Below are 12649 nucleotides of genomic sequence, written 5' to 3' on the forward strand. Positions count from 1 at the left end.
AAAAGATTGAATAAGAGGGAACACTCCCAAAGTCATTGATACCAAAACCAGATGAAGACACTACATAAAAAGAAAATTAGAGGCCAATATCTTTGATGAATAAGGATGCAAAAATTCTCAACAAAATATTAGTAAACCAAATCCAGCAACACATAAAAAAAAGCATACACCACAACCAAGTGGGATTCATCCCAAGTTTACAAGGATGGCTCAACACACACAAATCAATTAACGTAATACACCACATCAACAAAAGAAATGACAAAACCACATGATCATCTCAATAGATGCAGAAAAAGCATTTGATAAAATTCAACATCCATTCATGACAAACAATTTTACAGAAGTGGGTATAGAGGGAACATATCTCAACATAATAAAAGCTATCTATGACAAAACCACAGCCAATATAATACTCAACGGTGAAAAGCTAAAAGCCTTCCCACTAAAATATGGAATGAGACAAGGGTGCCCACTCTCACCACTTCTCTTCAACATAGTATTGGAAGTCCTAGCTACAGCAATCAAATAAGAAAAATTAATAAAATGTATCCAAATTTGGAAAGGAAGAGGAAAAATTGTCATTATATGCAGATGACATAATATTATATATAGAAAACCCTAAAGACTCCACACAAAAACTAGAACTCATAATGAAATCAGCAAAGTAGCAGGATACAAGATTAACATATAGAAGTTGCCTGCATTTCTTTATGCTAACAATGAAATATTAGAAAGGGAATGTAAAAAAACCAATACCTTTAAAAATCACATCCAAAAAAATAAAATACTTAGGAATAAACCCGACCAAGGAGGTGAAAGACTTATATGCTGAGAACTATAAAACATTAATAAAGGAAATTAAGATGAGTCAAAGAAATGGAAAGTAATCACATGCTCTTGTATTGGAAGAATTAATATAGTTCAAATGGCCATACTAACAAAAGCAATCTACAGATTTAATGGGATCCCTATCAAATTACCCATGACATTTTTCACAGAACTAGAACCAATAATCGTAAAATTTATATGGAAGCATAAAAGACTCAGAATTGCCAAATCAATCCTGAGGAAAAAGAACAAAGCAGGAGGCATAACCCTTCCAGACTTCAGACAATATTACAAAGCTACAGTAATCAAAACAGCATGGTATTGGCACAAAAATAAACATATGGATCAAAGGAACAGGATAAAGAGCCCAGAAATAAACTCACACACCTATGGTCAATTAGTCTTTGACAAAGGAGGCAAGAACATATAATTGGAAAAAAGACAGTCTCTTCAGCAAGTGGTGCTGTGAAAGCTGGACAGCTGTATGTAAATCAATGAAATTAGAATACACCCTTACACCATACACAAAGATAAACTTAAAGTGATTTAAAGACTTAAACATAAGATATGACACCATAAAACTCCTAGAAGAGAACACAGGCAAAACATTCTCTGACATAATTGTACAAATGTTTTCTTATGTCAGTCTCCCAAGATAAGAGAAATAAAAGCAAAAATAAACAAATGGGACCTAATAAAACTTACAAGCTTTTGCACAGCAAAGGAAACCGTAAACGAAACAAAAAGACAACATACAGACTGGGAGAAAATATTTGCAAATGATATGATTGAGAAGGGCTTAATTTCCAAAATATAGAAACAGCCCATACAATTCAACAACCAAAAGAAACAAAGAACAGAATCAAAATATGGGCAGAAGGCCTAAACAGACATTTCTCCAAAGAAGATATACAGATGGCCAACAGGCACATGAAAAGATGCTCAACATTGGTAATTATTAGGGAAATGCAAATCAAAACTACAATGAGATCCTACCTCACACCAGTCTGAATGGCCATCATTAAAAAGTCTACAAATAGCAAATGCTGGAGAGGGTGTGGAGAAAAGGGGATCCTCCTACACTGTTGGTGGGAATGTAAGTTGGTGCAGCCACTATGGAAAACAGTATAGATGTTCCTCAAAAAACCTAAAATAGAGTTACCATATTATCCAGCAATCCCACTCCTGGTAATATATCCAGACAAAACTATAGTCCAAAAGGTACATGCACCCCTATGTTCATAGCAGCACTATTCACAATAGCCAAGACATGGAAGCAACCTAAATGTCCATTGACAGATGAATGGATATTGAAGATGTAGTACACGTATACTCTGGAATATTACTCAGCCATCAAAAAGAACGAAATAATGCCTTTGCAGCTACATGGATGGACTAAGAGATTACCATACTAAGTGAAGTAAGTCAGAAAGAGAAAGACAAATACCATACAACATCACTTATATGTGGAATCTAAAATATGACACAAACCAACTAATCTACAAAACAGAAACAGACTCACAGACATAGAGAAGGGCTTGTGGTTGCCAAGGGGGAGGGCAGGTGGGGGAGGGATGGAGTGGGAGTTTGGGATTTGCAGATGCAAGCCAGTATAATAGAATGGATAAACAGCAAGGTCCTACTGTAGAGCACAGGGAACTATATTCAGTATCCTGTGATAAACCATACTGGAAAAGAATGTGAAAAAGAATGTATATCTATGTATAACTGAATCACTTCGCTGTTCAGCAGAAATTAACACAACGTTGTAAATCAGCTATATATTTTAAAAAAGACAGATAACAGTGTCCTGCTTTCCAGAATCTTGTGGAATTAAAAGTGGAAGTGAAAGACCTGGTACAAAAGCGGGGGTGCTTCTGACAGACTTCCTCTCCTGAGAGGAAGGAGGTGATCCAAGGAGTGTCACCTGCCCAGAACATGGAGCGTTCCATTTTATCACAGAGAAAACAGCCGAAGTTTCCTGGCATTCATTTACTCAAGTCTTCCAACTTTTCTCATTTTTTGTGGCATGCTCATGTGCTATCAGAGTTGGGTTTTGTTTGATGGTCCAGTTTGAATGTCTCTTCCTTTTCATAGGCGTGTTAGGACCACTCACATGTACTGATAAGACAGAAGGATATGTTTGGTGTCAATCCTGTTTTACCATTTTATGCCATGTTTTCTATTTGTATTTTTTAAGGATTTATTTATTATTTATTTGTTTTATGTATTTCTGGCTGCATTGGGTCTTAGTTGCGGCACCCAGGATCTTTGTTGAGGCATGTGGGATCTTTTGTTGCGGTGTGCGGGCTTCTCTCTAGTTGTGGCTTGCGGGTTTTCTCTTCTCTAGTTGTGGCGCGTGGGCTGTAGTTGAGGCGCACAAGCTCAGTAGTTGTGGCACATGGGCCCCGTTGCCCGGCGGCTTGTGGGAACCTAGTTCCCTGACCAGGGATTGAACCCTCATCCCCTGCACTGTAAGGTGGCTTCTCTACCACTGGACCTCCAGGGAAGTCCCCATGCTTTCTCTTTGTAAATTTTCCAAAGCAGCTGTGCGCTTCAAGTTGTCTTTCTTTGCTGCTTTGTGTGCAGCGGTCACCTCCCCGGTGTCCTCTGCGCTGCTTCCTCAGATGGCACGCACGGGTCTGTGCCCAACAAATGTGACATGTGAGTGGGTGGGCTCCTCTTCGTCCCTTTTCCCCATCCCTCCCACCATGTGGGTCCAATCCGCGAGGCCACGTTCTCAGTGCGTGTTTACACCGCCTCACGTGCTTGGCTGCTAGCCCATGGTTTCGCTTTACTGATGTTTGAGGCCTGGCTCTTAGCAGTGAGGCAACAATTCACAAGACCTCTAACGCCACGTTCCTTTCCCTTCTCCCAGTTCTTGACAGTTGTGAACCTTCTGCCTTGTCAGAGCGTTATACCGTTTCCTTTTTGCTCTACTTCAGAGTTAAACTGCACTGGGTACCCACTGCAGGTCCTTTGGCCCCAGCTTCTCTGGGCATCTTTGGTGGCCGAAGCTTTTCCACTGGTGGCTGCACCATGTAGGGGTCATGGAAACCTACTGAGATGTAACTGACTTGCAACACTGTGGAAAGTTTAAGGACCACACGTGTGGATTCAAGACATTTACATATTTGCAAAATGAGGCCACCATAGTCTTAGCTAACACCTCTATCACCTCACATAATTATGTGAAATAAAATTCAGATTTTATGGCAAGATAAGAAAAATGTGAACATAAAAACGCTTCTCTGTCCTTTGGCCTCCTCGCTTCCCGCACCGTGCATTGTGTGTCTGCGTTAGGCAGCGACCAGACCTCTCCCTCCCCCATCAGCAGGATTACCTGCTCAACCATGAAGAGGAACTTTCTCCTAGCGTCGACAAGACAACTCCTCCAATGGTCACATTCCTTCTTGATCTTGTAAGGGGTCACATGACTCACCAGGATGACGCTGAGATCTGGATTATGTAAACTGTCAATAATACGTCATCTGACGTACAGCCTTCTGTCTCAACAAATTATAGAACTGTGCCTTGACTTCTAATGGGCAGAACAGTTCTCAGAGCTTTCTGAGATGCTCTTCCTGGGTTATAATCCTTGAATTTGGCTCGAATAAAAATTTCCACTTCTTTCTCAGATTGACTAATTAATTTTTCCTCCACAATTTTCATTGCTATTTTTTGTGGTGGGAACAATTAAGATCCAGTCTCTTAGCAACCCTCAAAACTATAACACATCATTGTTGCCTATAATCTCTACGCTGGGTATTAGATCTCCTGGATTTACTCACCTACTGGTTGCAAGTTTGTACCTTAAATAACATCTCCCCATTTCCCCCACCCCCCAGTCCCTGGCAACCACATTTCTACTCTCTGTTTTTACAAATTTGGTTTTTAAAATGCCACGTATTGGTGAGATCATACAGTATTTGTCGTTCTCTGTCTGACTCGTCTCACTCAGCATAATGCCTGCAAGGTCCATCCATGTTGTCACGAATGGCAGGACGTCCTTCTTTCTTGCAGCTGAATAGTATTCCATTGCACACACATGCCACCGCTTCCGTATCATTCATCTGCTGCTGGATGTGTTGTGGGTTGTGTCCACATCTTCAGGGGTCTTTATGCTTGGAGGACAGACCAGCATATATGAACTCCTAGACGCCCCCTCCCCTGAGTATCCTTCAGGCGCTGTTCACGGCTCAATGGTGCTGAATGTGGCTGCTGAGAAATCCAGGACCAGCCAGTCTTCTCTCTTATGGATGATTTGGTCGTTTTGAATGCTGCCTAAATTAATTCTTTCCAATTCTCTCCATCCTGAAGTAAGGTAATACTAGCCCTGAAACTGTCGTCGAACCCAAGTTCGTGTGCCCAACGCACAGCGAGACCAAGCAAACTGAAGCACTGGAGTTTGGAGCAGAGAAAGGTTTATTGCAGGGCCGTGCACGGAGACGAGGTGGCTCGTGCTCAGAAAGCCCGAAGTCCCCAGTGGTTCTCGGGGAAGCATTTTTATAGGCAAAATTTAGGGGAGGGCTGCAGGGTGTGTGGCTTTCTTCTGATTCATTGGTGGTGAGGGAACAGGCTGGTGTTCCGGAGTCTGTGCTCAGCGTGGAGTTAGCATCCTCCACCTGGGTGGGGGCCTTAGTTCCTGCAGAAGAGCTCAAGGGTATATCGTTCTGTGTGTCCCTGGAGGAGGAGCCAGGACCCTGTTGTTTCCTGACTGTTCCTCCTTTGTTCCTGCATTCTCTTACTTCCCTGGTTCGTAACTGAATCTGCCTTTTTGGGCTCAGGGAAGGCATAGGAGTCTGAAGCCTTTTCCCTACAAACCAGAAATGGGGGCACAGAGGGTTTTGGATCCAGGAGTGCCCCACAGGGTCCTGCTTGGTTTTAATCCCGCTTTTTCTGGATACTCATCAATCTTGAGGGGAGCAGGTGTTGGACAAGAAAGGGAACGATATTTTGGATAGAGAGCTTAATCGGTTTTAGGGGGACTCAGTTTCAAAACCACGCCCTGTGCCTTAAACACTCAAGGCCCTTAGGTAGAAACCAAGTGATTAAGGGAGACCTTCAAGCTTGGTTTGCAGAACATGGGGGAAAGCAAACCGCAGATCTGGAAATCTGCTGACAGCCCCTCGGACGGAGCATCCTGAGGGGCTAGGATGACTGATGGTGAACTTTGGACATTGCAGGCCGAAAACCCACCACGCGTGACACATGGCTGCTCACGTAACCCCCAGATTGCACCTGGACCCACAGAGAGTGTGCAGTGCGGCCACACCTGTGCAGAGAACCCGTGAAACTGACCTTTACTTTCCACCGGTTGTTTCGAGCGCCTTCCCTCCCCCTCCCCACGTCTCACAAGCGATCGGAGACAAAGCTGAACACATTGCCTCCTGTCTCCTTGCTTGGCTGCCGGCTATGAAGCCTCTCTCTGCTTGGCCTTCCAAGGAACCCACTCGCTTGGCTCCATCCACATACTGGGTGGGACACGGGAGCTGGGGAAGATCCACCCGGAAAGGCGACTCCTGGGAAGCACTGTACTTCCTCCTGTGTGGCCTCTGCCTGATGTCAGCTGCTTTGGGCCCATTTATTTATTTATTGAAATGGAGTTGATGTGCAGCATTGTGTTAGTTCCAGGTGCACCACAGAGCGACTCGACGTTTGTGTCCTTTAAGGATGACTGTGGTCCCCACGGTCAGACTATTAACCACGTGCCCCGGCACAAAGTTATTACAGTACTACTGCCCATATTCCTTGTGCTGACTTACTTATTGTGTAACGGGAGGTCTGTACCTCTAACTCCCCTTCACCTGTTTGGCCTCCTCCGCATCCCCCTTCCCTCTGGCAACCACCTTTTTGATCTCTGTATCTGAGTCTCTTTCATCTTATTATGTTTGTTCATTTGGTGTGTGTTTGGACTCCACGTATAAGTGAGACCATGTGGTGTGTGTCCTTCTCTCTGACTTACTTCACTTCACATAAAACCCTCTAGGTCCGTCCATGTTGTCACAAAAGATAAGGTTTCCTTTTATGGCTGAGTAATATTTCGCTGTATACATGCACCACGTCGTCTTTATCCATCATCTGTCGATGGACATTTAGGTTGTTTCCATGTCTTGGCTGTTGTGAATAGTGCTGCTGTGAACACTGGGTGCAGATCTCTTTTCAAGTTAGTTTTGTTTTCTTTGTATGAATACCCAGAAATGGAGTTGCTGGGTCATTTGGTAGTTCTATTTTTAGTTTTTCGAGGAACGTCCATACTGTTTTCTACAGCAGCTGCACCAGTTTACATTCCCACCGACGGTGTGCGAGGGCTCCCTTTTCTCCACACCCTCGCCAACACTTGTTACCTGTGGTCTTTTTTGATGATAGCCATTCTGACAGTGTCAGGTGATATTTGCTCCTTAATATACGTTTTGGATTCTGTGGGTTATATCAGCTTTCCTAATTTCATAAAAAATGCAAGTTTCCATTAAAAAATTCTACATTTTGCTTTTGCACAAATTCTGAGAACAAAAGGGGAAACTGCTGTGTGGGGAGGTGGGCCTGGAGGAGGTCTCGCGCCCCACAGGGGTTTCTGTGACTCAGCCCACCTCCTCACCTTCTCTGGCCTGCTCGGCAGCCGGAGGCGCCATGCCGAGCACAGGCTGCTTGTGGCTGGGGTGTGGATCTCAAGGCCAGGCCGGTCCCACATTCTGGCCTCACTCCCTGGCAAGGAGTGGGGGGCTCTGGGGAGCCCAGCCCAGGACACCCTGCTGCTCCTTCAGGCTCGGATGCAGTGGTCCTGGGGATGGCCGTGGCCCCCGGGCTCTGTCTGCACCACTGTCGAGAGCTCTCCCCACACCTGGGCCTCTCTTCCGCTTTCCCGCTGGCTTTGCTCCTTCCGTGCTGTTGCGAGCACTTGCTCTAGAGGCTATAATGCGCCTGGTCACCCAGACCCGGCTGCCGTGTGTGGAGATGGCAGGTTCGTGTGCCCAGGCCGCGAGCGGCCCTCTCCCTTCCTTACACCACAGTGCCGGCTCTTAAGTTGTACTTGAAATGGTTATTTCTTTTGTGTCAGAGTCTTTCCATTTTTGTCTTGGTTGGATAATGTTTGTCTTTATTAAAATAAATAATTTTAATTTTAAATAGTCTACATTATACTTACTGAATATTGAATGTATGTGTATATATACACGTATTCATATATATTCGATATGTACAATATAGACTATTGAAGATAAAATTATATTTTATTGTAACTAAACATATATATAGTTTATTCAGTTGGGAAGGGGACAATCTCCCAAGTTCATGCCTGTGGAAAGTATATTTGAATGCTAGTTGCTAGTTTTTGGGGCGTAAGGGTCTTGGATTATATTTTCTCTCCAACAGGGTTTTCTAGGCATTGATACATTTTTTTAAAGAAGTGGTGCCAGAATGTTCCGCTCTTACGCGTGGGCTGATCCTGTGTGGGTGTTTGCTTGGCTTATTTTGAAGTCAAGTAACTCCAATAAAATCCATTTGTTTAGGATTGCTCTGGTTGTTTTTTTTTCTGGGGATTTTCAGCAATTTCTGAAACGTTGTTTTGAGCTGCATCTCAGAATACTGGTTCTGGGTTCCTGGCTGCCTCTCCCTGCAATTGGCAGGTGGTGTGACCAGTGTCCAGTGTCACACTCCCGGGAGGATCTTTTCTGGGAGAGGTGAGAGCACTGTGGCCAGTGTGGGCAGGACACGTGATGGGCCTTAGGAGGGTGTGTGGGGTTTTCTCTGAGAAAGGAGGCGCTGCAGGGACCCGAGGCCGGCGGCCAGGTGAGTGACTTGGAAGGCCCATGGTGCTGTCATGAAGAGCTGGGTGCAGGGGAGGTGTGGGGTGGACAGGCAGTCTGTTTGTAGACAGCCGTGCGGGTCCTCAGAAGGCGGCCGGCAGCGGGAATGGCGAGCTCTGCCCCGGCTGCCCGGGAGCACAGTGGGTAGGTGTGTGGTGTCCAGTCCACCAGGTTCGGGGCTGGAGCTCTCTCTTTGGGACTCATCAGCCTGTAAATGGCATTAGAGTCAGAGGACCAGGGATGCCTGCAGAGAGGAAAGAGGGCACGTGCTGTCCTAGGCATGGCCTGGTCAGCATCGGGGACGAGAGAGGGAGTAGAGGGGACAGAGGGCACCTGCCACGGGGGATGGAGTCAGAGAGCAGATACCATGGAGGCCGGGACCTAGCGGGCAGCAGGAGGGGTCACTTGTCTGCAGCTCATGTACTTGAACGTCCCAGAATCTTTTACCAAAACCATGACTTATTTGGGATCCAACTTGGATTTCAGAGGTTCAAGGGACCTCTGTGCTTTAGACCTATTTGTTCTGAGAAGCTCTAGGGGTCTAATTCAGGAAGATGCCCGATGGGCATGCAGACAGAGGGAGCCAACACGAAGCGTTTATAAATGCAAAGGACCTGGCCGATGGGCAGTCGGCACCAATGCTAGCCTTGGACACAAAGAGCTGGAAACCGTTTCTGCAGCTCCAAGGACCTGCTATGCCAGCCAGTCGGGACCTGAGGGCTGCGCACTCAGATGCTTTGGCCAGGAGGCTAGACGTCGTCAGCACACTGGATGCCCTGGGCATCGGGGCAACTGAGCTGTGTACCAGCGGAGGGTCAAGTCATCGTGAGTCTGATGGCTGCCCACCTGCAGTCTTAGTGCTGCAGAGAGAGAAGCGGGTCCCCTGGGGCTGGCAGCACAGAAATGTTGTGGGAAAAGGAAACAGAGAGGGTGAAATTGTCAGCATGGGACAGAAACACATCTTTGTTATTTTTATTAAATGTATATAATATCTGTCTAATTAACCCTATCGTATTTACTTTCTGCTTTGAAAAAGTCTTGCGTTTAGGTGTCTTAAGAACATACACTAATATAGCTTGCAAAATGTAAATGAAGCTCTAGAGAGTTAAACAAAAGCGTTACGATAAACTGGTACCTCAGAGGTCGGAAGAGACGTGACAAAAATACTGTTATGTTTTTATACATACCATTTGTTTAATTAGTCCTGCTAGTACCACTAATTGGCACTAGTCCTAGTGTTTTGATTAAATAATAACATTCATTTAACAAAAAGGAAACAAATACCACATAATCTATAAGTTCAAATAGATGCCCACCCTTGTTTCTGTGTTACGGTGATAACAGGTGTGTGCATCTGCAAGGACAGGAAGTCCCCTACATACGAACGAGTTTCGTTCCGAGAGCACATTCGTAAGTCCAATTTGTTTGTAAGTCCAACAGAGTTAGCCTAGGTACCCAACTAACACAATTGGCTATATACTGCTGCCTTTACGCTTGCTTCCAGACATCCTGGGCTTGAAATAAGGATACTGTACTACTGTACTGTATACAGTGCTATACAGTAAAGTACACAAAAGCACAACCACTTCTAGAGGATGCACGCACGCGACATCGTATGCCAGTCTCGTGAGCTAACTTACGTGATGGGACATGAGAACGCACATTCCCGCCTTTGAAAGTTCGCAGCTTGAAGGTTCGTATGTAGGGGACTTACTGTACTCTCACAGAATCACGTTATCTTTTGCCTGGTGTGGCTGTGACCTTGTTGGCTGCCTGCAAGGGCGACCTCCCTGGGGCCCTGCACACGCGCAAGCACATTGTGGCTGAGGTGGTAGGGGTGGGGAACCCTTTTCTATTATTCTGGTCAACTAGAAGAGGGCCTCAGCCGGGCAAACAGGCACGGCCGCCTGGGACTGGGGCGGGTGGATGGGACGTAAAGTATAATTCCTGTGGGGATGGTGGCTGGGAAGCTCTTCAGTGGGGTTCAGTCGGGGTGGGCAAAGCAGGAACCCTGCTACTCTGGCAGACCCAGATAGAGCTTATTCCTCCTGTGTGACAACAGAGGAATCTCAAAACACTATCGCGGGGCTTCCCTGGTGGCGCAGTGGTTGAGAGTCCGCCTGCCGATGCAGGGGACACGGGTTCGTGCCCCGGTCCGGGAGGATCCCACATGCCGCGGAGCGGCTGGGCCCGTGAGCCATGGCCGCTGAGCCTGCGCGTCCGGAGCCTGTGCTCCGCAACGGGAGAGGCCACAACAGTGAGAGGCCCGCATACCAAAAAAAAAAAAAAAAAAAAAAAAACACTATCGCGGACCAAGGTTGTGTCTATATTTTAGGTCTGCTGTCTTTCATTGGTGTGCAAAGGGGCTGCTCATCTCCAGACGCTGCATCTGCATCCCAGGATGAGCAGAGAGCAAACCACACTCTGGAAGCCCTACCCTTGGACCCCAGTTGCAGCTCACTATCAAGACGAGGGTCATGTGGCTGCCCTTAGCTGCCAAGGAGTCTGGTCTGCATTGGGAAGGGTGAGGGGAGGACGGGTATCGGGTGGGCACTAGGATAGTCTGCCCCAGAGACAGACAGAGAAGGATCTGTGGGTGGGGTGAGGACCCCTGGTGTGGACCACGCTGAGCTGGGGCGGTGGGGAGAGTAGCGGGGAGAGTAGCGGCGGCCTTTCTGGGCAGGGAGACCCCAGGACCGGGGTAGGGAGGGGAGCGGCAGTGGAGGGGGTTCAGGGAGAGAAAAGTGAGGACGTGAGGGGTGGCGAGGGTAAAGGTGAATGGCTGAGGGTCACGGGTGCTGTAGGGAAGGAGCTGGAGAGAGGGGAGTGGGCGGGCGAGGGTCGGATGATGCAAACAGCGATTCTGGGAACAGAGCGGTGGGTGCTGAGGGGTCCAGAGGTTGGCCTGGGGCAGGCAAGAGGGAGAGGAGGACAGCACTGGCGAGACGGGGCCAGGACCTGAGGGCGTACACATGGGTGACGGGGAGGAGAGCAGAGCAGCAACCCTCCAGGGCCCAGGGAGGGGGCGGGCGACTGGCATGCGCGTGTGAGCGTGTGTGCGGGTCTGTGTGTGTGTGCGTGCACGTGCATGTGAGTGTGAGAGTGACTGTGAGTGTTGCTCTGAGGCCGTGGCTTCCAGGGAGGGTGGGGCTCTCGGACAGGAGGGAAGGGGCAGCCGTGTGCCCTGGCTCCTCCGGGTGGGGGTCACTGTCTGGACTTCTGGGAGGTCGGCGTGCGGTTCCAGGCGAATGGTTGTGTGGCCAGGGAGGGAGATTTCGGGGCTTTGCTGTGGGGTGTGAAGTCTGGGTGGGGGCCGCGTCTTCTGGGGGGTGGCGGGGACCTCCCGGTGGCTGGCTGGGGCGGGTGGGGAATGGTGCCCTCCACAGCCACCTTCCCGGCACGCTCGCTGTCCAAGCAGTGTGTCCTTGTCCAGGTGCGTCCAGGACTCTCTGGAGTCCCCTTCACTGTGGACCAGCGGCTCAGGGTCGCCCGGGCTGCCCCCGCCCGAATGCTGCATCTGTTTTTGCATTTCGAGGAGATTCTGGGTGATCCTGGTGCATTCAATCTTTCCGGTGCGGATCTTAGGGACCCGGAGCGGGTGTGGGGAAGCTTAGGCGTCCCCCCTGCAGTCCCAGTCCTCCCTCGGGCCCTTCCCACCGCCCAGGGTCAGGAGCACGGGCTTGCTCTGGTCTGAGGAGCCCCTGCCCTGCTGGGGACTCTTTCTGGCTGAGTGTAGGGTCTTGGAGCTGTGAACCTCTGGCGCTGCCAGCTGAGTTTCCTCGTCCTCCCCAGGGCCCATCTGTGCAGGCAGAGCTCTGGCGTGTCCTTGTGCATCCCTCTGTCCTGTCACCAAGTCCTAGATACTCCTTCTCTCCAACTGTAGCTAAGAGTGCTGCCTCCCCCAGGAAGTCACCCTGACTGACCCCAGACCAGATCAGGCAGGGAGACCCACATTCCAAGCCATCCCTGCGCCTCCGCTCATGGCCTTGTGCTGCACCAGTGTGCAGACTGCA

General features: G+C 48.2%; 1 long non-coding RNA gene and 3 gene segments (V, D, J or C); 1 reads left to right on the top strand and 3 right to left on the bottom strand.

The window, feature by feature from the left end:
• LOC105748033 (immunoglobulin gamma-1 heavy chain-like) overlaps nucleotides 1-12649 on the bottom strand; it is a 201023-nt gene that overhangs the window by 73924 nt on the left and 114450 nt on the right.
• LOC125963632 (uncharacterized) overlaps nucleotides 1-12649 on the top strand; it is an 88433-nt gene that overhangs the window by 44341 nt on the left and 31443 nt on the right. The gene's annotated exons all lie outside the window — the stretch shown is intronic.
• Nucleotides 1-12649, bottom strand: part of LOC101277626 (Ig mu chain C region membrane-bound form-like) — a 296190-nt gene that overhangs the window by 23364 nt on the left and 260177 nt on the right.
• LOC101287043 (immunoglobulin heavy variable 4-38-2-like) overlaps nucleotides 1-12649 on the bottom strand; it is a 195574-nt gene that overhangs the window by 12563 nt on the left and 170362 nt on the right.

Source organism: Orcinus orca, chromosome 2 (genome assembly GCF_937001465.1).
Source record: "Orcinus orca chromosome 2, mOrcOrc1.1, whole genome shotgun sequence".
Lineage (NCBI taxonomy): Eukaryota > Metazoa > Chordata > Mammalia > Artiodactyla > Delphinidae > Orcinus > Orcinus orca.